Raw genomic sequence first — 23877 nt, forward strand, 5'->3', positions numbered from 1 at the left:
TCCGCATAAACACACCTGCACAATGTGCATCAGTGCAGCTCCTGAGGGAGCATGTTAAGGATCGGGAGCTGCTGTTCCATGAGCTTCGATTCACACGGGACAATGAGGAGGTGACAGGTAGAAGCTACAGGGAGGGAGCCACCCCGAGATGAAGGGGGCAGTATCATGTGTGACCTGCAAAAGAGGTAAAAGAGATAAACAGGTGGAGCAGTGCCCCCTTGTGGCCGTACCCCTCAATAACAGGTGTACCGCTTCAGATGCATTTGGTGGGTTGCCGGTTGCGGAGATTACCAGGAGGAAGGTACTGAGACTGGCTCTGTGGCCCGGAAGGGGATGGTGAAAGGGGAGTGCAATAGCGATTGGGGATCCTCAATTGGAGGATCCAAACGCATATTCGGTGGACATGGAAGAGGCACCCAGTTGCGCTCCGAATCCATGGTTTATCATGAAGGAGTCGCCGCTGCTCTGTTCTTATCTGATGCAGCCTATCGGTCTGCCTGGTGGGCTGAGAACCCTTTGGGCTGGAGCGCGACATTCAGAGTGTGGCGGGTGAGCCGTATCAGTGAAAGAGAGGACTCAGAAATCCTTTCAGTCCCTTCGAAACAGCAATCTTGCCCTTAGGCCCTGTGCTCTGCTCTCTAATGAATGTACATTGGCCAGCAAGATGCGATGGAACAGTAGTCGTGTTCCTGTAGCTTCACTCTGGCCTGATGCCCAGCGCACCCAGTCCTCCCCTGGTCGACCTCGCTTCTCCGGAGGAATTCCGCTCACTTCCAGGTGCAATACTTGCATTGCTGGGAGTCATCTTCGACGAGTCCTTACTGTTCATGTGGAGTTCGTATGATCGCCGGTGCCTGTAAAGAATTCGAGTGTTTTCGTGCTTAATTGGCAGAAGACTGCGGCGGATAACAGCTCAGAAAATGTACATTTTGTAGATTTGTGGTCTTCCGGAAATTGTCGCCGTATATCTCCAGAGTCATTTTAATTATAATACACGGTCTGTGCAATGTTTTCAATTCGGACCGGGCGAGGTTATGGAGACAGAAAATATCCTGGATACAGAAGGAGACGAGTTGCGAGATCAGACTGCAAGGTTTGAGCGGCTCAGGGACCGTGTGACCATTGCTCCCATTCTGACCTCGTCTCCGCATTCCGACACTGCCCCCTTGTGGTGACACTGTGCCTCCTGCTTTCTGTGATGTTGCTCTTTCAACTTTGCCAATGGAAGTACGGCCGTCACTGTATTGCCACCGGCGTCAGTTATCACAGTGTGCAGTTGTGCCTCTTCTTTTGTCATGCCCAGTCACTGAAATTCCTGCGTGAAGCTGCCTGATACAGAAATACCCTTCTGATATCCAGAAAATTATATTTCGACTATAAATGAGAGACATCTCTGCATTATCGCGTCTTTAAATTGGTTCTGCAAACGGGTAGCATGCCTTTCGCTTATTAGTTGTTTGTTAGTGCTGATCTTCAAAAGGGCAATTTGCAACAACGGCCGCTGTTCCCAGTGATACACTGAACACAATCTACTTTGCAGAAATGGTGTTTAAGTGACGTTTGTTTTGTTAATGCTGATATTCGGGATGATATTCTGTGTTATTGACTCAGAGACGGGGTCTGACTGCCACATGACAGCTGAAGGATTATAGTTCAACTTAGCAAGTAAATCAAAGTCAAAGTAAAACATATTATCAGTGTACATACATACACGTCACCACAAGCACCCTCAGATTCTTTTACTGTGGGCATGTCAGCAAATCTATAGAACTGTAACTCTAAACAGGATCAATGTAACTGTGCAAATGCAGATAGAAATAATAACAAGAAACCACGAGTATGAAATAACAGGATAAAAGCGTCCTTAAATCGGAATAGTAATCTCCTTTCGGCGAAGAGTCTGATGGTTAACGAGTAGTAAGAGTTCTTAATTCCGGTGCTGCCAGTCCTAAGTCACCTTTACCTTCTCCCTCATACAAGCAGCGAGAAAACAGGTCGTGAGGATCGAAGGTGCTGCGGAGCAGGTACAGAGGGGATGTCAGAGGTAATTTATTTACTCAGAGAGTGGTGAGTGCGTGGAATGGGCTGCCGGAGGCGGATAAGATAGGGTCCTTTAAGAGACTTTTAGATAGGTACATGAATCTTAGAAAAATAGAGGGCTATGGGGAAGTCTAGTAATTTCTAAGGTAGGGGCATGTTCAGCACAACTTTGTGGGCCGAAGGGCCTGTATTGTGCTGTAGGTTTTCTATGTTTCCGATACAAAAACCGTTCTCTAATCATCACTGTACAGGGCAAGTGAAAGTTTCTGTCGATATTCCACTTCCAATCACTGTATCAACTTCTGAGCAATTTTACTCTGCAGTTTCCATGCTGTTCTATTCGGTCTACATCCATCGTCAGAGAGAAAAAAATGTTTATCAGGGGCAGGGAATGTGGAGCAGGGTAACCGATATACTGGAGCTCCTTAAGAGGTTTAATTATAAGTTAAGGTACCCGATGTATTTATGTCGAATTTCCGGAGATGTCCATCTCAGTCTACAGCGGATAACGTCCCTTGCTTGCCAGAATAATGGAGAACCGTGCCTGTTTATCTGCCAATGTCACAGAAGGACATTCTGTACCCATGCTAACAAGCGGGTTTGCCCATCGTTTCTCTTCACACCGACAGCTTCATTTGGAATCACCACCGACTGTGCAGTGAAGCTCCTGAAGTTTTGAGAATTAGATCTGTTTCTCTGTGTACAGACCTCCGTGCAGCGCGGGCGTGACTTCGCGAAGTTAAGAAATTGATCACTTTGTGAATGAATTTCAGCCGCTGGACATACTGAACGAACCAATCTTATTCAAACTAAATTAAGCAGGCAGTGAAAAAAAAAAGAAGTGGACAAAATGAAACGTGTCCTCTCCATGATTCCATAAGATTATATCTGGGAACTCCTTTTCACAAACTCCAATTTCTTTGCCATTCAGGCGAATATGTTGTTCGTGTTCATAGCTTGGTCTACAGAGTCCCAGCTGATATGATTGGACTGCAGTAGAAAGGAATAATTCCACTCCTCTTTCAGTTCTATTTGCAGGTCCTGTGTCTTGTGAAATTAACTTGTTCTGTCCAGTCAGTTCCCAATGCTGACTATAGATGACTCAATGGAGCAAATTATCAGCAGGCAGGACAGGGCGACACCATCGAGTCAGTTATCAACGTTGCCTGTGGACATGGTAGTTGCCAGGTTCAGAACAACGTAACCGTGAAACACAGCGGCTTTTCTGTAAAGATCAGCGTGCCGCGTAAAGAAAAGCTTCTGCTGACATTGCAGTTCAATTGACCGCTTAATCGTCCAAGTAATTTTATTTTGCAACTTTGCAATTTTCCTGCTGTGCTCTGCTGTCGACATCGGTCACCAGAGGAAAAAATATATATGTAGTCAATATGGAGCAGAAATGCAGATATCACAGGGGGTCTGGTGGGATTTATTTAGAGATCAATTTGCCAGAAATTTAAATATTCATTTAAGTGTAAGGCGAATAAAATTTCATGTTTCCCAGAGGATAGAGAACTAAAGAGCAGATAGAACTCTTCTGTTAAAATTATGCACTGCCCTGTCGGCCTTTCTTCCACAGTAACCGAGGGCCGATGCTTGTAATCAGGATCGCTCAAAGCCGCTCTTCACAGTAGCAGCTTCACTTGACATCACCACATATTGTCGAGTGAAACTCCTGACGTTTTGAGAAGTAGATGCGTTTCTCAGAATACAGATACCCGATCAGTGCATGCCTGACTTCACTAAATTAAGGAAGCTAACCCTTTGTGAATAAAATACAGCCGCCGGTCACCGTGAGCGAACCAATCTTGGGGCCAGTTACCGGGGGTATGAGTGACATAACATTAAGAGGTAGAAGCATAAACCGCTGAAAACACTCAACAGGTCGGACAGCATCTGCGAAAGGAGAAGCAGAAGTTGACATTGCGATGCAGGACGGGAAGGCGGGGAGCAACAATGCGGCACTAAAATGTTAAATGAACCTTCACTGGAGCGGGAGGGACGTGGGGCCCAAGGGATTCGTCCAGCAGTTCTGACAGAGGATCTTCGACTTGAAATCTTAAACATTCCTTCTCCACAGAGGCTGCCCGACCGTCTGAGTGTATTCCGGGATTTCCTTTTTCTTTGACGTTTCCAACATATCCAGCGTGTCCGTTGTCACAAAAGTCAGTCAGAACCAATTTACAGGTGAACGGAAAGAACCCTTCATGTAACTCGTCCTGATGGGTGGCCACTGGGAGATCCCGCTTTTTCAGGCGAACGAAGTTTAGGTCCTCGGCAATGCGGTCTCCCACTCCACGCCGGGTCTCACCTCCCCTTGTCACTTCCCAGTTTCTGAAGTGCCTGGCAAGCACTACACATCTCCGCACTTCAGTCCCCTTCAACCACCCTGTCACTGTATCCACCTCCACTGTTGTTCCTGTCATGGGTAAACCCGGTGTGAAACGGGGTCCAGAATAGACCCTGTGAACTGAGCTGCTATTAAGAGAGAGAGAGGGAGGCGTCCAGCGCAGTGAGAGAGACAGAGACAGAAATTGCTCGAAAGATTGATGTTATGCTTTCTCTTCTAGATTATTCTCCCTTTCCACGAGGTCACTTGCCTGCTTGCTGAAGTTCCTGCAGAAAGTGGAGGGCGGAGCAGGTTGATGGACAGCTGGTGTCCAACATGTGGAGTTAAAAACCAGGTCCGCTGTTACACAGGGAGACACTGCACGAGACACACAGGTTCGGACACTGAACGAGCTTTGTTGCACCCACAAGAAGGTGAGTTTTTGGAGGATCGATTCGAGGAAATCATTCAGTGGTTCGCAGTGTGAAAAAGGTACGACCAGTGGGGAATTATTTGTGTATCCACCCTTGCCGGAGTGATAATTCCACCACTAAAGAACGTTCGTACGTATCATGGTCATTGTCAGTGACCACAACAGGGCTTCGGATGACAACGGGAAGATCGATGGCATCACATCTCACCTCTCTCCCTCTCTCTCTCTGTCCATCGTTACTCAACTAGCTACTTCGAACTAAACTTAACTCTCTTCATCACGTCGTAAGACTGTACCCATTTACCCCTAGGTTTGAAAGAGCCTAGTTTTGCTCCTATTTCCATATATTGATTATATTTGCATTTATATTACTGTCTTGATTAGTGTCTAATAAACGCTATTAGTTCAGAGTAATACCAGACACCAATGTGTTTTCCATTTCTGCTGGTTCTTTAACTGGTTCATGGAGCACGTATCAAAATTGGGGACTTGTCCCGGATATCTGCAGAACCACCGCAACTTTCAACTTTTTTTGCAATACTCAACAGCCCCAACTTTATGGCGTCCTCTAATGCCTCAGTGTTAGGCGCAACCAAAACTTTATCAACATCCATTTCTGCTGTTTTTCCACACAACCATATCAAAGAACCACAGAACCATAGAACATTACAGCACAGAAACAAACCTTTTGGCCCTGCTTGGCTGTGACGAACCAATTTTCTGCCTATTCCCACTGACCCGATTGTCCCGGATGATGTTTTCTTCAGGAAAAGTACTATGGACATGTGATCGATGTTTAGGGATCTCTTGCAGGATGATAGGGACAAATTTGTCCCGTCGAAGACAATAATGAATGGTAGGGTGAACGAACCATAGGCGACAAATGAGTTGCAAATCTAGTCAGGTGAAAGAAGGCATCATACATAAGCTTAAGGAAGCACGGATTAGGTGAGGCTATTAAAGAATATACGGTAGCAAGAAAGGAACTTAAGAAAGGGCTAAGGAGAGAAAGAAGGAGGCATGAGAAGGCCTTGGCGAGTAGGGTAAAGGAAAACCCCAAGGCATTCTTCAATTATGTGAAGAACAAAAGGATGACAGGAGTGAAGGGAGGACCGATTAGAGATGAAGGTGGGAAGATGTGTCTGGTGGCAGTGGAAGTGAGCGAATTCCTCAATGAATACTTCTCTTCCGTATTCACCAATGAGAGGGAACCTGATGATGGTGAGGACAATATGACTGTGGTTAATGTTTTAAGCATGTTGATATTAAGGGAGAGGATGTGTTGGAGTTGTTAAAATGCATTAGGACGGGTAACTCCCCGGGGTTGACAGAATATTTCTCAGGCTGCTCCACGAGGGGAGGGAAGAGATTGCTGAGCCTCTGGCTAGGATCCTTATGTCCTCGTCGTGCACGGGAATGGTACCGGAGGATTGGAGAGAGGCGACTGTTGTCTCCTTGTTCAAAAAAGGTAGTAGGGATAGTCCAGGTAATTATACACCAGTTATCCTTACGTCTGTGGTGGGAAAAGTGTTGGAAAAGATTCTTAGAGATAGGATCTATGGGCATTTAGAGTATCATGGTCTGATCAGGGACAGTCAGCATGGCTCTGTGAAGTGCATATCGTGTTTAACAAGCCTGAGAGACTTTTTTGAGGAGGTGACCAGATATATAGATGAGGGTAGTGCAGTGGATGTGATCTACGTGGATTTTAGTAAAGCAATTGACAAGGTTCCACACGGTAGGCTTATTCAGAAAGTCAGAAGGCATGGGACCCAGAGAAGTTTGGCCAGGTGGATTCAGAATTGGCATGCCTGCAGATGGCAGAGGGTCCTGGTGGAGGGGGTACATTTGGATTGGAGGGTTGTGACTAGTGGTGTCCCCGAAGGATCGGTTCTGGGTCCTCTATTTTCGTGATTATTATTAACGACCTGGATGTGGGGGTCGAAGAGTGGTTTGGCAAGTTTGCAGACGACGCACAGTTTGGTGGTGTTCTGGATACTGTAGAGGATTGGCGACGATTGCAGAGAGACATTGATAGGATGCAGAAATGGGCTGAGAATTGGCAGATGGAATTCAACCCGGAGAAGAAAGGCGGTTCACTTTGGAAGGACAAACTGCAAGGCAGAGTACAAAGTAACTGGAAGGATACCTGGTAGTTTGGAAGGGCAGAGGGATCGGGCTTCCATGTCCACAGATCCCTGAAAGTTGCCTCACAGGTGGATTGGGTAGTTAAGAAAGCTTATGGGGTGTTAGCTTTCATAAGTCGAGGCATAGAGTTTAAGAGTCACGAGGTAATGATGCAGCTCTACAAAACTCTGGTTAGGCCACACTCGGAATATTGTGTCCAGTTCTGGTCGGCTCACTACTGGAAAGATGTGGAAGCATTGGAAATGGTACAGAGGAGATTTACCAGGATGTTGCCTGGTTTAGAGAGTGTGCATTATGATCTGAGATTAAGGGAGCTAGAGCTTTCGCCTTTGGAGACATGATAGATGTATACAAAATATTAAAAGCAATAGATAGAGTGGACCCCCAGGGCACCACTGCTGAATACAACAGGACATGGCTTTAAGGTAAGGGTGGGAAGTTCATGGGGGATATTAGAGTCAGGTTGATCGGTGGAAAGCACTGTCTGTGTCAGTGGTGGAGGCAGATACACCAGTGAAATTGAAGAGACTACTAGACAGGTATATGCAAGAATTTAAGGTGGGGTGGGGGTTATGTGGGAGAGAGGGTTTAAGGGCCAAAAGGCTTGTATTGTCCTGTACTATTCAATGCTCTATGTTCTCTGTTCTGTAGAGGATGTGCGGATTTGTTTTGAATGTATTTCTGCTTGAGTTTGAACTGCTGAGGAAATATACGTGCGTACATGGGAAACAAACCGAGTTGCAGGAAACCTGCTGGGTGATGGGTGCGTGTGGCCTATGTTTTAACATTTATTACAGCCCTGTGGAACTGATTCAATCCTTGAGAGTGTGTTGAGAATGGCTTGGGTGAGGTGTCAATACGCTGTGCAATACCGCCGACAATCCTGCTGGAGAAACAAGCTATTACTTACATCGATCTCTAAAACTATCTGCATTCTTTATCACCATGAACTGCCCTGTGGGGGGCGTGGGGGTGGTGGAGTGATCGATGGAGGGAGAACTGTGTTGTTTTGACAGTATGTGTAGTTCAATTGAACTGCTGCAGAACTATGGTGAAGTAATTACCACAGCTTCCCAATTCTCTCTTATCTATTATTAGCAGACCGTGTGGTGTTCGTCACTGCTACAGAGCAAGCGAATGCAATTGCAAGATGCAAGTTCCCTTCCTCCACCACCCATAGATGTGTACACAGTCTACAGAATGCAGCATACTAACCTACCAGGAGTATTCTACCAGAAATTCCGGACCACCACTCCCACTACTACCGACTACCCCACCCCTAATTTAACAACCATTCTCGCCCTGAGGGCGAAGGGGAACAAGACAAAAGAGGAACAACGTGATTAAACATTACTTTTCTCTCGAAGATACCCCACCACTGGGAAATCTGTCTGAACTGCCCGCATCACGGTGCGGGTCCGATTACCTGAATTCCCTGCCTGAGAGAACTTTGTTAGCAGCTTTCCCAGACAGGGTATGGCAGATTAAAATCTCTCTGCTCCTCCCTCAGCTTCCTGAACGATAACAACTGTAACTGGGTGCCTGGATCAAATTTAATATCAGCACCAGGTTCATCACCACTGACATATGTCATTCAATCTGTTGTTTCCTGGCGGAGATCAGGGCAATAGATAACTGTGTCTATGAACTAAGATAAGAAGCATAAAATAAATAATAACGAGAAGAAAAGTTGCGGTAGTAATCGTAGATCCAGAGATCATTCAGATATCTGATGGTGGAGGAGAGGTACTGTATGCACTGAACGAGTGTCTTCATGTTCATATACGATCTCCCTGAGAGTAACATCAATACGTGGAAATAAACCACCTAATGATTCATGAATATTAATGGAAATAAAACAACTTCAGACCGTTCAAAAAAGAGTGAGCAATACAAAATGATGGATACTTTCCCGATCTCTGACAATCCAGTTTCTACACCACTCCCTGTCTGAAACCGGAACCAGTCTATGCACACACTCCCTGTTTCTTTAGACATCTTGCCCCCACGCCTCTCTGACGCTATGCGTGCTCCTGCAGCATAGACCTTCCCTGTTTCTGTGTCATTCTTCAAGCACTAAACCCTTCGTCGGTTCTCTACGGCCTTCCGGCCTCTTCGCAGTCTCAGTAACCCTCCCTGGCCCCTGTCCAGAGGTTGGGTGACCCAACTACTTCCCGGTGTTGCTGTTTCCATGTATACATCCGACAGGAGATATTGTGGACACTTGTGCTCACTATCAAGCCAGGCTTGGGATATGAACTCTAATCTGACAGCACAGGACTTACCGCATCAAAGTCTGACATTTGTGAGATAATTTTCACTTCTTGTTTCTGAGAATTAAGGGTTCGTTGAATTGAGATCGGGAAGTGCTTGTTACGCAATACCAGACTGTTCGGAATCAACTATTTTTATAACAAAGGAAGCGGCCGATTGCAACCTGGAGAAACTAGATCAGCAGCAAAACATTATTAACTCGTTATAAACTCCCAGAGAGATAGAGAGGGCAGAGAGGGGGATTGAACACGGGTCTCTGCAGCGGCGCCACTGGAAACCACAACATTCTCTGATCTCCAGTCACTGCTCTGTTTCCGAGTGTCATTTCGTCCTGCAAATGGCACAAATGTAGAAATTACTCTAAAGAAAGGACGGTTCAAGCAGCAACTCTGGAAAAAGACACAGTTTGCGTTTCGTGTCTGGATCAGCGATGGAGATACCAGGAACCAAAAACATTAATTTGGTCTCCCACCCAGACGTTGTTTCTGGCAATTTCTGTTTCCACTTCAGATTTCCAGCAGCTACGGGGATTTTGTTTTAAATAATAATTTACTGGAAACTCTCCTGCAACGAACAATTGAAATTTCAGTCATGATTTAACAAAAAACTGCGGAGTTGTGGGATAACCTGAGGATAATAGGCCGGGTGGATGGTCGGAGTTTATTGCACAGGGTGGGACAACCTATATGTAACTCTGCTGGTATCCTTGGCTGCGGTAGCAGTGAAACCTTCCCAAGGGTGATTAAAGTGCGTGGAGGTTTAAAGTGTGGAGATCTGTGGCACATATGGATATATGATAGATATGTACATTAAATGAAATATATCTTATGGAAATGATTGTTGATGATGAATTTAAAAAAAAAAACAAAAGGTGTTCCTCATTTTCACGTCAACGATTTAGATGAAGGCATTGAGAATAACATCAGCAAGTTTTCTGATGATACTAACCTGGGTGGCAGTGTAACATGTGATGAGGATGTTAGGAGAATTCAGGGTGACTTGTATAAGCTGGGTGAGTGGGCAGATACTTGGCAGATGACTCTTAATGTGAATAAGTGTGAGGTTATCCACTTTGGGAGTAAGAAAAGGAAGGCAGGTTATTATCTGAACGGTGTAAAGTTAGGTAAGGGAGAAATACAAAGAGATCTAGGAGTCCTTGTTCATCAGTCACTGAAGGTGAATGAGCAAGTGCAGCAGGCAGTGAAGACGGCTAATGGAATGTTGTCATTTATTACAAAGGGAATTGAGTACAAGTGCAAGGAAATCCTCTTGCATTTGTACAGGGCCCTGGTGAGACCACAACTGGAGTATTGTGTGCAGTTTTGGTCTCTAGGGTTAAGGAAGGATATCCTGGCTGTAGAGGAAGTGCAGCTTAGATTTACAAGGTTAATTCCTGGGATGTCAGGACTGTCTTACGCAGAGAGGTTAGAGAGACTGTGCTTGTACACGCTGTAATTAAGGAGATTGAAAGGGGATCTGATTGCAACATATAAGATTATTGAGGGATTGGACAAGATAGAGGCAGGAAATATGTTCCTGATGCTGGGGGAGTCCAGTACCAGAGGGCACGGTTTGAGAATAAGGGTTAGGTCATTTAGGACAGAGTTAAGGAAAAACTTCTTCTCCCAAAGAGTTGTGGGGGTCTGGAATGCACTGCCTCGGAAGGCAGTGGAGGCCAATTCTCTGGATGCTTTCAAGAAGGAGCTAGATAGGTATCTTATGGATAGGGGCATTATGAGATATGGGGACAAGGCAGGAACCGGGTATTGATAGTAGATGGTCAGCCATGATCTCAAAATGGCGGTGCAGGCTTGAAGGGCCGAATGGTCTACTTCTGCACCTATTCTCTATTGTCTATTCACATGTTGGGAGATGGGTCTGTTCAATCCTGCGAATATTTGGCCTCCACATCTGCCTGTGCCAAAAGATTGCCCGGTTTCATCACTCTCTTTCTAAAAACATTCCTCCTCATCTTTCTTTTAAAAGTACGCCCCTCAGCCCTGAGGCTGTGTTCTCTGGTCACAGAGTCTCCCACCACAGGAAACATCCTCTCAACACCCACTCTAACAATTCCTTTCACCTTTCGATAGGTTTCAGTGAGGCCATCCCTCAGACCCAGAGCTATTGAAAGCTCTTCATGTGACATGCCATTCAATTCTGGAATAATTTATGTGAACCTCCTTGAGCCCTTCTTCAGTTTCAGCACATTGCTGGTCAGTTCAGGGGTTTAAACCTGCTTACAATGCTGCAAGTGGACCCTCACCCGTGCGTTATAACCATATAACCTACAACCATATAACAATTACAACACGGCGTTATGAGTGATGGACAGACCTGATGGACATTGGGGTGCAGAGTTAACCATTCCCAACCCTCCTCATGAGAACTACGAACTATTGCTGTTGTTATGCTGCTCATGAGAGAGATATAAAGCACAGGTAAGAACATCTGCTACAGATAAGAGAGGGGAGAGAGACTGTTGATTTACTGTATTATGACTCTTTCTGGATTATTTACCTTCTACTACAAGGACTTGGCTCGTTAACATTCCTCAGCAGATAGCAGGAGTGGCCTGAACTGATGGACACTGTCATTCCGAGTTGATGGATAGCTGAGACCCCGTGAGTAGGGATAAAAAGACAGGTCTGGAGAGATACCCTTCAGACACACCAGTGGACACTGATTGAGTGTAGGGAACCCACAGAAAGGTGGAGGCTTCGAAGACCGAACCAGGAGATCGGTCAGTAAAGCTCACGGTGTTACAGAAAGGTCAGTGGGGACTTGTGTGTGTGTCCACTCATGTCAGAGTGACAGAAGACCGGTCTAGCTGAAGACCAGAGGGGTCATAACTGAATGACCACAACGATACGACGGATTAAGAAAGTAAAGGAAGGTTTGGCTGCTGTAGCTGTTACCTCTCGCTCGCTCTCTCTCTCTCCAACGATTTCAGCACAACAACCATAACTACTTCAGCGTTTATGAACTGAACTCTATACTTTCCTATGACAATTCATTTACCCCTAGACATCGATAGACCTTGCTTATTATTGTTTATTATTATTATTCCTACACTTTTAGGTTTATTACTGCTAACTTGTGTTATATGTATAGTTGTATTATTGATATGGTTTTGCTTATTTTTATTAATAAGCACCTTTTAATATAGTAACACCAGACAACCAACGGATTCTTCTTTCCCTGCTGGTCTGACACCCAGTAACGGCGCATGTTACAAATTGGGGGCTCGTCCGGGATTCGATTACTTAATTAGGGGGCCGGTGAATCGGGATAAAAGTCGCTTATCTGATCTAGTTGTGAGTTTTACCCGACGGGAAACCAGCTGAGATGAAAATTGACAAATTTTTAAAAGACCCGACTATTATTAGCAGACTGATCAGTGTTAAACCCTGCTACAGAGCAAACGAATGCAATTGCAACATGCAACTTCCCTTCCTCCACCACCAGCACATAATGACCGATGTGTGCACAGTCTATAGAATGCATCATAGTAACCTACCAGGACTATTCTACGAGAAACGCCGGACCACCACACCTATCACTACCAACTGTCTCACCCCTACTAACTACCCCACCCCTACCACCTACCACTCCCTTACCAACTACCCCACCCTACACCTTAACAACCGTTCTCGAACTGAGGGCAAAGGTGAGCAAGGAAAAAGAGGAACATGGCAATTAAAGACTACTTTTGTCCCCAAGATTCCCCGCCACTCGGAAATCAGTCTGAGCTGCCTGCACCACGGTGCGGGTCCGATTCCCGGAATTCCCTGACTGAGAGAACTTTGTTAGCAGCTTTCCCAGACAGCGTATGACAGTTTAAGGAGAGAGCCCAACAGAAACCGCTCAGTGAGGGGTTTGTTAAGGGAGGGGTGATAAATTCCTGCCTTGCCAACAGCAACCAGACTCATCCCTTAAAATACAAACAATCCGCACCACACTTTTATGTAAACATTCCTCTGGGAATTGTTTTCCTGGTGACCATTTCTTGCTGAGATATGTCTCAGAGGAGAGAATAAGCTCACTGTGTAATCTATCAACACACAATGATATTGGAAAAAATCAGCCAACATCCCTTACCACCAGAGCCCGAGAAACTCACCCTGTACAGCTAAACATCGCTACTCCTCCCTCAGCTTTCTGACCGATAACAACTGGAACTGGGTGCCTGGAGAATGTTTCAAATCGGAACCAGATTTATCACCACTGATATATGTCATTTAATCTGTTCTCTTGCGGCGGAAGTACAGAGCAATAGATAACCGTGTCTACGAGCTAAGATGAGAAGCATAGAATAAATAAGTATTGCAAAACGAGAAGAAAAGTTGCGGTAGTATTCATGGGTCCATAGACCATTCAGATATCTGATGGTGGCGGAGATAATTGAGCGTGTGGCTTCAGGTTCATATTCCTTCTCCCTGAGAGTAACATTAATAAGTCGAGTTAAACGTCGTAATCTATCTATCTATCTATCTAATGAGTCATAAATGTTAATCGTAATGGAACAACTTCAGAACATTTACAAAAGAGTGAACAATGCAAAATGATGGATACTTTCCCTATCTCTGAAATTCCAGCCTCTACATCACTCCCTGTCTGAAACCGGAACCAGTCTATGCACACACTCCCTGTTTCTTTAGACATCTTGCCCCCACGCCTCTCTGACGCTATGCGTGCTCCTGCAGCATAGACCTTCCCTGTTTCTGTGTCATTCTTCAAACACTAAACCCTTCCTCGGTTCTCTACGGCCTTCCGTCCTCTTCACAGTCTCAGTAACCCTCCCTGGCCCCTATCCAGAGGTTGGCTGACCCAAGTACTTCCCGGTGTTGCTGTTTCCATGTATACATCCGACAGGAGATATTGTGGACACTTGTGGTCACTATCAAGCCAGGCTTGGGACATATTGTCTAATCTGACAGCACAGGACTTACCGCATCAAACTCTGACATTCGTGAGATAATTTTCACTTCTTGTTTCTGAGAATTAAGGGTTCGTGGAATTGAGATCGGGAAGTGCTTGTTACGCAATACCAGACTGTTCGGAAGGAACTATTTTTATAACAAATGAAGCAACTGATTGCAAACTGGAGAAATCAGATAGGCAGAAAAACTTTATTAACCCTTTATAAACTCCCCGACAGTTGGAAAGGTAAGAGAGCGGGATTGAACACGGGTCTCCGCAGCGGCTCACTGGAGCCCACAACCATCTCTGATCTCCAGTCACTGCTCTGTTTCCGAGTGTCATTTCGTCCTGCAAATGGCACAAATGTAGAAATTACTCTAAAGAATGGACGGTTCAAGCAGCAACTGTGGAAAAAGACACAGTCTGCGTTTCGTGTCTGGATCAGCGATTAAGATACCAGGAACCAAGAGCATGAATATGGTTTCCCATTCAGAAGTTGTTTCCGACAATTTCTGTTTCCACTTCAGATTTCCAGCAGCTACGGGGATTTTGTTTTAAATAATAATTTACTGGAAACTTTCTTGCAAAGATCAATTGAGATTTCAGTCCTAATTTAACAAAAGATTGCGGAGTTGTTGGATAACCTGAGGATAATAGGTCGGGTGGATGGTCCGAGTTTATTGCACAAGGTGGGACAACCTATATGAAAGTCTACTGGTATCCCTGGCTGCGGTAGCAGTGAATCCTTCCCAAGGGTGATTAAAGTACGTGGAGGATTAAAGTGTGGAGATCTGTGGCACATATGGATATATGATAGATATGTACATTAAATGAAATATATCTTATAGAAATGATTGTTGATGATGAATTTAAAAAAAAACAAAAACAAAAAAGGTGTTCCTCATTTTCACATCAACGATTTAGATGAAGGCATTGAGAATAACATCAGCAGGTTTGCTTATGATACTAAGCTGGGTGGCAGTGTGACATGTGATGAGGATGTTAGGAGAATTCAGGGTGACTTGGATAGGCTGGGTGAGTGGGCAGATACTTGGCAGATGACGTTTAATGTGAATAAGTGTGAGGTTATCCACTTTGGGAGTAAGAACAGGAAGGCAGATTATTATCTGAACGGTGTAGAGTTAGGTAAGGGAGAAATACAAAGAGATCTAGGAGTCCTTGTTCATCAGTCACTGAAGGTGAATGAGCAAGTGCAGCAGGCAGTGAAGAAGGCTAATGGAATGTTGGCCTTTATTACAAAGGGAATTGAGTACAAGAGCAAGGAAATCGTCTTGCATTTGTACAGGGCCCTGGTGAGACCACACCTGGAGTATTGTGTACAGTTTTGGTCTCCAGGGTTAAGGAAGGACATCCTGGCTGTAGAGGAAGTGCAGCGTAGATTCACGAGGTTAATTCCTGGGATGTCTGGACTGTCTTACACAGAGAGGTTAGAGAGACTGGGCTTGTACACGCTGGAATTAAGGAGATTGAGATGGGATCTGATTGAAACATATAAGATTATTAAGGGATTGGACAAGATAGAGGCAGGAAATATGTTCCAGATGCTGGGAGAGTCCAGTACCAGAGGGCACAGTTTGAGAATAAGGGGTAGGTCATTTCGGACAGAGTTAAGGAAAAACTTCTTCTCCCAGAGAGTTGTGGGGATCTGGAATGTATTGATAAATATAAATATTTACAACCATAATAGAACGGCGGAATATTGTTTTCCATCTTCGGAGAGCAAGGGGTTTAGATGAGTTGAGTTTGTTAGGTGTGTTCATTGAGGGTTCCTGGCACGCTATGTGCATAAGCCTACAAGAGTAGAGCCTGTTCTTGATCTGGAATTGGTCAACCTGCGCTGTAGCTTTGAGCGTCCAATGGACTCGGACCACAAGATCCCTCTGATCCTCCACACTGCCAAGAGTCTTACCATTCAGTTCAGCATTCAACACAATCATCCCTCAGAAACTGATTGGAAAGCTGAGCCTACTGGGCCTGAACACCTCCCTCTGCAACTGGATCCTAGACTTCCTGACTGGGAGACCTCACTCAGACTGGATCGGGAGCAGCATCTCCAACACCATCACACTGATCACAGGGGCTCCGCAGTGCTGCATGCTCAGTCCACTGCTGTTCACTCTGCTGACCCACGACTGTGCTACAACACACAGCTCGAACCATATCATCAAGTTCGCCGATGACACGACCGTGGTGGGTCTCATCAGCAAGAAAGACGAGTCAGCTTACTGAGAGGAGGTGCAGCGGCTAACGGACTGGTGCAGAGCCAACAACCTGTCTCTTAATGTGAACAAAAGAAAAGAGATGGTTGTTGACTTCAGGAGGGCACAGAGCGACCACTCCCCGCTGAACATCGACGGCTCCTCGGTAGAGGTCGTTAAGAGCAACAATTTTCTTGGTATTCACCTGACGGAGAATCTCACCTGGTCCCTCCAAACAACCACATTCTACAGGGGTTGTATTGAGAGCATCCTGAGCAGCTACATTACTGCCTGGTTCGGAAATTGCACCATCTCAAATCGCAAGACCCTGCAGCGTATAGTGAGGTCAGCTGAGACGATCATCGGGGTCTCTCTTCCCGCCATCACGGACATTTACACGACATGCTGCATCCGCAAAGGAAACATTATGAAGGACCCCATGCACCCCTCATACAAGCTCTTCTCCCTCCCGCCATCTGGGAAAAGGCTCTGAAGCATTCGGGCTCTCACGACCAGACTACGTAACAGTTTCTTCCCCCAAGCTATCAGACTCCTCAATACCCGAAGCCTGGACTCACACCTTGTCCTATTGTCCTGTTTATTATTTATTGTAATGCCTGCACTGTTCTTGTGCACTTTATGCAGTCCAGTGTAGGTCTGCAGTCTAGCGTAGCTTTCTCTGTGTTGTTTTTTTTTTTACGCAGTTCGGTCTAGTTTTTGTACTGTGTCATGTAACACCATGGTCCTGAAAAACATTGTCTCATTTTTACTATGCACTGTACCAGCAGTTATGGTCGAAATGACAATAAAAGTGACTTAATTAGACTTGACTTGATTCGAAGGACTCGGACATCAGACTTCTTGTGATTTTAGCAAAGTCTGGGACATATATGTCCTGATGTGGGAGCTGACATCCACAGGTTAGATGGGCAAATGTTTTAAATGTGTAATTTATAGTTTTATTACTGAGTAATGCACTGCACGCTGCCATAAAAAAAACTTATTTTACGACCTATGCCGGTGATATTGAACACGATTTTAATTCTATAAGCCCATAGGATCCGAAAGTATAGGGGCAGATTTCGGCCAATTTGCTTATGGCGCCTGAGCGGCCATTTCATCATGGCTGATCCCATTTTCCTCTGAGCCCGAATCTCCTGCATTCTCCCCGTATCTCTTGGTGCCCTGGCCAATCAGAATCTATCAACATCTGCGTTAAATATACATAAAGACATGGTCTCCACCGCTGCTTGTGGCAAACATTTCCACGGATTCACCACCTCTTCTGAAGAAACACGTTTTTAGCTCCGTTCTAAAAGGAGGTCTCTCAAATTTCAAGCGGTGTCATCTTGTCTTTGACTCTCCCACCACAGGAATCACCCTGTCCACATGCACTCTATCTGTGTCCTCTAGTCCTAGACTCCCCCACTACAGGAAACATTCCCTCCACATCCACTCTATCTGTGTCATCTGGTCCTAGACTACCCCATTATAGGAAACATCCTCTCCACATCCACTCTATCTGAGACCTCTGGTCCTAGACTCCCCCACTATAGGAAACATCCTCTCCACATCCACTCTAACTGTGTCCTCTGGTCCTAGACTCCCCCACTATAGGAAACATTCTCTCCACATCCACTTTCTGTCTTCTAGTCCTAGACTCCCCCACTACAGGAAACATTCCCTCCACATCCACTCTAACTGTGTCCTCTGGTCCTAGACTCCCCCACTATAGGAAACATCCTCTCCACATCCACTCTATCTGGTTCCTCTGGTTCTAGACACTCCCACTTAGGAAATATCCTCTCCACATCCACTCTATCTGTGTCCTCTGGTCCTACACTCCCCCACTATAGGAAATATCCTCTCCACATCCACTCTATCTGTGTCCTCTGGTCCTAGACTCCCCCACTATAGGAAACATTCTCTCCACATCCACTTTCTGTCTTCTAGTCCTAGACTCCCGCACTACAGGAAACATTCCCTCCACATCCACTCTAACTGTGTCCTCTGGTCCTAGACTCTCCCACTATAGGAAACATCCTCTCCACATCCACTCTATCTGGTTCCTCTGGTTCTAGACACTCCCACTATAGGAACCATCCTCTCCATATCCACTCTATCTGTGTCCTCTGGTCCTAGACTCCCCCACTATAGGAAACATCCTCTCCACATCCACTCTATCTGTGTCCTCTGGTTCTAGACACCCCCACTATAGGAAACATCCTCTCCACATCCACTCTATCTGTGTCCTCTGGTTCTAGACACCCCCACTATAGGAAATATCCTCTCCACATCCACTCTATCTGTGTCTTCTGGTCGCATACACCCCCACTATAGGTGTTTAACCATTCGACAGGTTTCATTGATGTCACGCTTCTCGATTCTAGTGAATACAGGCCCGGAGAAATCAAAGACTCATCATATGGCAAGTCTTTTAATCCCGGAATCATTTTCGTGTACTCCCTTTGAACCCTCTCCAATTTCAGCACATCCATTGTCGGATATAATGGGCCAAAAACGGCCTCACCAGTTCTTTCAATATTAAATGCTTACCTTTATATTCCTGTCCCCTTTGGGGCACTGTTCTTGGAAAGGATGTGTTGAACCTGAAGGGCTTCAGAGGAAGTTCACTCACATGAGTCTATTGTTTTCATATGACGGACATTTGATGCTTTGGGTCTGTATTCACTGGAATTCAGAAGAATGAGTGGTGACAACAGTTTCCTTCCTCTCAGCCTTTCTGGATTCTAGTGAATACAGGCTCAGAGACATTAAAGGCTCATATTATGACAAGTCTTTCATTCCTGGAATCATTTCCGTGAACCCCCTTTGAACCCTCTCCAATTTCAGCACATCCATTCTCGGGTAAGGGGCCAAAACTGCTCACAATACTCCAAGTGAGGCCTCACCAGTGTTTTATAAACGTTCAATATTATATGGTTACTTTTATATTCTTGTCCTCTTGAAATGAATGCTAACATCGCATTTCCCTTCCTCACAACAGACTCAACCCCCAAATTCACCTTTAGACAATCCTACACAAAGAGAGCCAAGTCCCGTTGCACATCATTCTCTTATTGTTGCTTTTTCTCCATTTAAACTATAATCAGTGTTGGATACATGAGCTAATACTGTGATGCTGGCGGTAAACGTTCAGTCGATGTGGTGCTCACGGTAATCGTAACGTCAGAGCTAACTGTCCTGCTTTTCATTAACCACGAATAAGAAGCATGTTCCCCTCTTGCCGTGCACTCCAAACTAACTGTGTCATTGTGTTCCACTGAGTCAGCGTCATTCGATGTGGTGTTGGGCCTGGATACGGATTCTGTAAAAATACCACAGATCATGTATCACGTGTTCGTACTGTGCTGAAATGATGGCTCCAAGGAGATATATTCTGCTTAAAGCAAATTACTACAGATGCACAGATCAGAGATAAAACTACAGAATGCTGTCAATATTCTGTTCGCCTCACTGCAGGAAGGATGTGGAAGCCATAGAAAGGGTGCAGAGGATATTTACAATGTTGTTGCCTGGATTAGGGAGCATGCCTAATGAAAACAGGTTCAGTGATCTCGGCCTTTTCTCCTTGGAGCGACGGAGTATGAGAGGTGACCTGATAGAGGTGTATCAGATGATGAGAGGCATTGATCGTGTGGATAGTCAGAGGCTTTTTCCCAGGGCTGAAATGGTTGCCACAAGAGGACACAGGTTTAAGGTGCTGGGGAGTAGGTACAGAGGAGATGTCAGGGGAAAGTATTTTACTTAGAGAGTGGTGAGTGCGTGGAATGGGCTGCCGGCATCGATGTTGGAGGCGGATACGATTGGGTCGTTTGAAAGACTTTTGGATAGGTAAGTGGAGCTTACAAAACTAGAAGGCTATGGATAAGCCTTGTAATTTCTAAGGTAGCGATATGTTCGGCTCAAAATAGAGTAAAATACAGCAAAAAAGATTACTTGATGGCCTTGAAGACGGAACTGACATCCGGCACGGACAAGTGCGAGCAGCCCGCAAACAGAAACGGGGATACACAGCCACGCACAACAGTGAGAACTGAACAGTCCGAGAGCAGGTCTGGCAGAGTTCACTGGAGTCCAGGGTCTGCGACCACCGTAAAGGTTGTATTGTATTCTTTCACCACAGGAATAAAATGAAAGGTATAGTCCGAGATCGCATGACTCTGTCTCACTTACCAGTGACACGCAGAGTGACCGTCGCTGAGGATTGGGAGCCATATACAACCATATACACAAGGTATTCCCCGCTGTCCAGCACGTTCACCGACTTCAGCAGAAGCGACCCGTTGTGTGGAAATATCTCTGCCCGCGATACGTACTCATTATCGACAGCCACGGTCTGTCCGATCCACTGGGCGACTGTTTTCCCATTAAAAATCCAGCTTCCACTGATGACGTTTGACGACGGCCGTACTGAAAAGAGCGCTTCACCCCCAACGGCGACAATTATCTGGCTGTCCTCAACGATAATAGTAAACTGCTGGGACCCACCTGAGAAAGAGAAAATCATATGAGGGAAAAGCGACAGACGCGGATAGACTTGGGAACTGAATTTAACACAATCTGTACAGATAGCAGGGATCTATTCTTAGCTCAGTAAGGTCGACAATTATAATCTCATCTTCATTCAACTAACTACCCGTCGTTCTGTTGATTAAGTGATCACCAGTGTTTGGAGAGAGTGATCCTCACCCGTCGTTATGTGGAGACAAAGAACGAGAGCTGCTAAGGGCAGTCCCGACATCCCGAGAGAGCAGCGCCGATCTCTGTTACACTCGGAGACTGAGCCGCACTTCCTGGTTTGCGGGTCAGATATCTGGATTCTGACGTCACAAGCGGCAGCGCTGATTGGATCAGAGAGTCTGTACTTTGCTCAAATCTACATCAAATCCTGTGTGCTGTTCTACAACTATCTGCTGCTGTGTGGAATCCGATAATGATCTCAAAGAGAGTTTCTCTCACTGTGGTGAACTAGATATACCTGTCTGACTGCTCCTGTGGCTCCTCCCACAGACCCTGCTGACTGCTCCTGTGGCTCCTCCCACAGACCCCTGCTGACTCCTCCTGTGGCTCCTCCCACAGACCCCTGCTGACTGCTCCTGTGGCTCCTCCCACAGACCCCCTGCTGACTGCTCCTGTGGCTCCTCCCACAGCCCCCTGTATAAAGGCGACTGTGGGCTGCTGCTCTCCCTCATTTTGAATAAAAGCCGATATCTCGCTTCCTTCGTCTCAGCGTGAGTTATTGATGGTGCATCAATTTTGTTGACTGGAAGTTAAAACATGGAAACCTTTTTACGCCCAGAACGTTTAGATTTGGACCCCCTGGACCCTGACGCAGCTCTTGCCTTTGAACACTGGCTTGTATGCTTCCAATCATACTTGGAGGAGGTTCGTGCAACCGACCCTGCTGTTAGGCTCAGACTTCTCCTCTCGAGGGTCGCCCCAAAAGTTTATTCATTCATCAGGGTCCTCTCGACCTACGAAGGGGCGCTTGACGCCCTCAAAAGACAGTACCTGCGACCGGTGAACGCAGTTTATGCCCGGCATCGCTTGGCTACCCGAAAACAGCGGCCTACGGAGTCGACTGCTGCATTTCTCCGAGCTCTACAGGCACTCGCGCGGACTTGTGACTGCAAAACGCTCACAGCGGAACAGCATGCGGAACTCTTGGTCCGAGACGCCTTTGTGACCGGAGTCAAGTCAGTGTATTTACGCCAGCGGCTGCTGGAAAAAGCTGATCTGACCTTACGCTCAGCGATAGAGACGGCTGATACGTTGGAGGCTACACAGCTGTACGCCGAGCCGGTCCAGCCGCGCGATTCCCCGCCGCCACCGGTTCCTGCGGGCGAATTCGCCAACGCCGCTGCCAGTCGCGGTATCACGAACTCCCCGACCTCGCCAGGCATAAAACGTTGTTACTTTTGTGGGCTTCGGAAACATTCCAGAAACAGCTGCCCGGCTCGCGAAGCGACTTTTTCCAGCTGCGGGAAGAAGGGCCATTTCGCCAAGGTCTGTAAATCTAAACCGCGCCCGGGGTCGAGCAGCGCTGCGTCTGAGACCTGGGGGCCGCCATTTTGCACGCCCGGATGTGAACAACCATCTTTGCCGGTGTCACCATGCCCCGCCCCTACCTACCCGTGTGCGACCTGGGAGCCGCCATCTTGCATGCCCGGATGTGAGCGGCCATCTTTGCCGGCGTCACCAGGCCCCGCCCCCGACTAGCCCCGTTCAACGCTGGCTACAGTGACCCTCGATCAAAGCGCTCCGCACCAGCTCGCAAGGTCGATGATGGACATCCTGGTGCAGGGACACAGGACTAGCTGCCTGTTTGACACGGGCAGCACTGAGAGTTTTATTGACCCGGCCACAGTGCAACGCTGTGGACTCGTGACACGGCCGGTACGTCAGAAGATCACCTTGGCTTCTGGGTCGCATTTCACAGACATCCGGGTGGGTTGTGTAGCGACATTGGTGGTGCAGGGCACAGCATATCGGAACTTTGCGTTCCTTGTCATGCCTCGACTGTGCGCCCCTGTACTGTTCGGGCTCGAGTTCCAGAGCCATCTCAAAAGAGTGACTATGGCATATGACGGGCCCCTCCCACCACTCACCGTCAGGAATCCTCAGTTTGGTGGGACTTCGCCATATACTCCGTTACCACACGCACATACACACCGAACCACACATCCCGCCCAGCACCATGCCGATAGCTGTGCTACTGACACTACTTGCAGTCTCTCCACCCTCAAGATCCCTCCCCCATCGCTGTTCACCAACCTGACCCCCGACTGTAAATCGGTGGCGACTAAAAGCAGGAGGTACAGCGCGGGGGACAGGGCCTTTATTCATTCAGAGGTGCAGCGGCTGCTCGGGGAGGGGATCATTGAGCCGAGCACAAGCCCATGGCGGTCCCAGGTGGTTGTTGTTCGGACTGGGCAGAAAAATAGGATGGTTGTGGACTATAGCCAGACCATCAATAGATTCACGCATCGCGGATATGGTCAACCAGATAGCTCAGTACAAGGTGTACTCGACAATAGATCTGAAATCCGCTTATCACCAGCTCACCATCCGCCCAGAGGACCGCCCCTACACCGCCTTCGAGGCGGGTGGCAGGCTCTATCACTTCCTGCGCGTCCCATTTGGCGTCACAAATGGAGTCTCAGTCTTCCAGAGGGAGATGGACCGGATGGTGGACCAGTACAAACTGAAGGCCACATTTCCCTATCTAGATAACATCACCATCTGTGGTCGCGACTGGTCGGATCACGACGCCAACCTCCAACGATTTTTCCAAGTGGCCGAAGCTTTGAACCTCACTTATAACAGGGACAAGTGTGTGTTCAGAACCACACGACTCGCTATCCTTGGGTATGTCGTGGAGAACGGAGTCATTGGCCCTGACCCCGACCGTATGCGCCCCCTCTTAGAACTCCCTCTTCCCACCACTCTCAAGGCCCTCCGGCGGTGCCTGGGTTTTTTTTCCTATTACG

Source organism: Hemitrygon akajei, unplaced genomic scaffold, assembly GCF_048418815.1.
Source record: "Hemitrygon akajei unplaced genomic scaffold, sHemAka1.3 Scf000058, whole genome shotgun sequence".
Lineage (NCBI taxonomy): Eukaryota > Metazoa > Chordata > Chondrichthyes > Myliobatiformes > Dasyatidae > Hemitrygon > Hemitrygon akajei.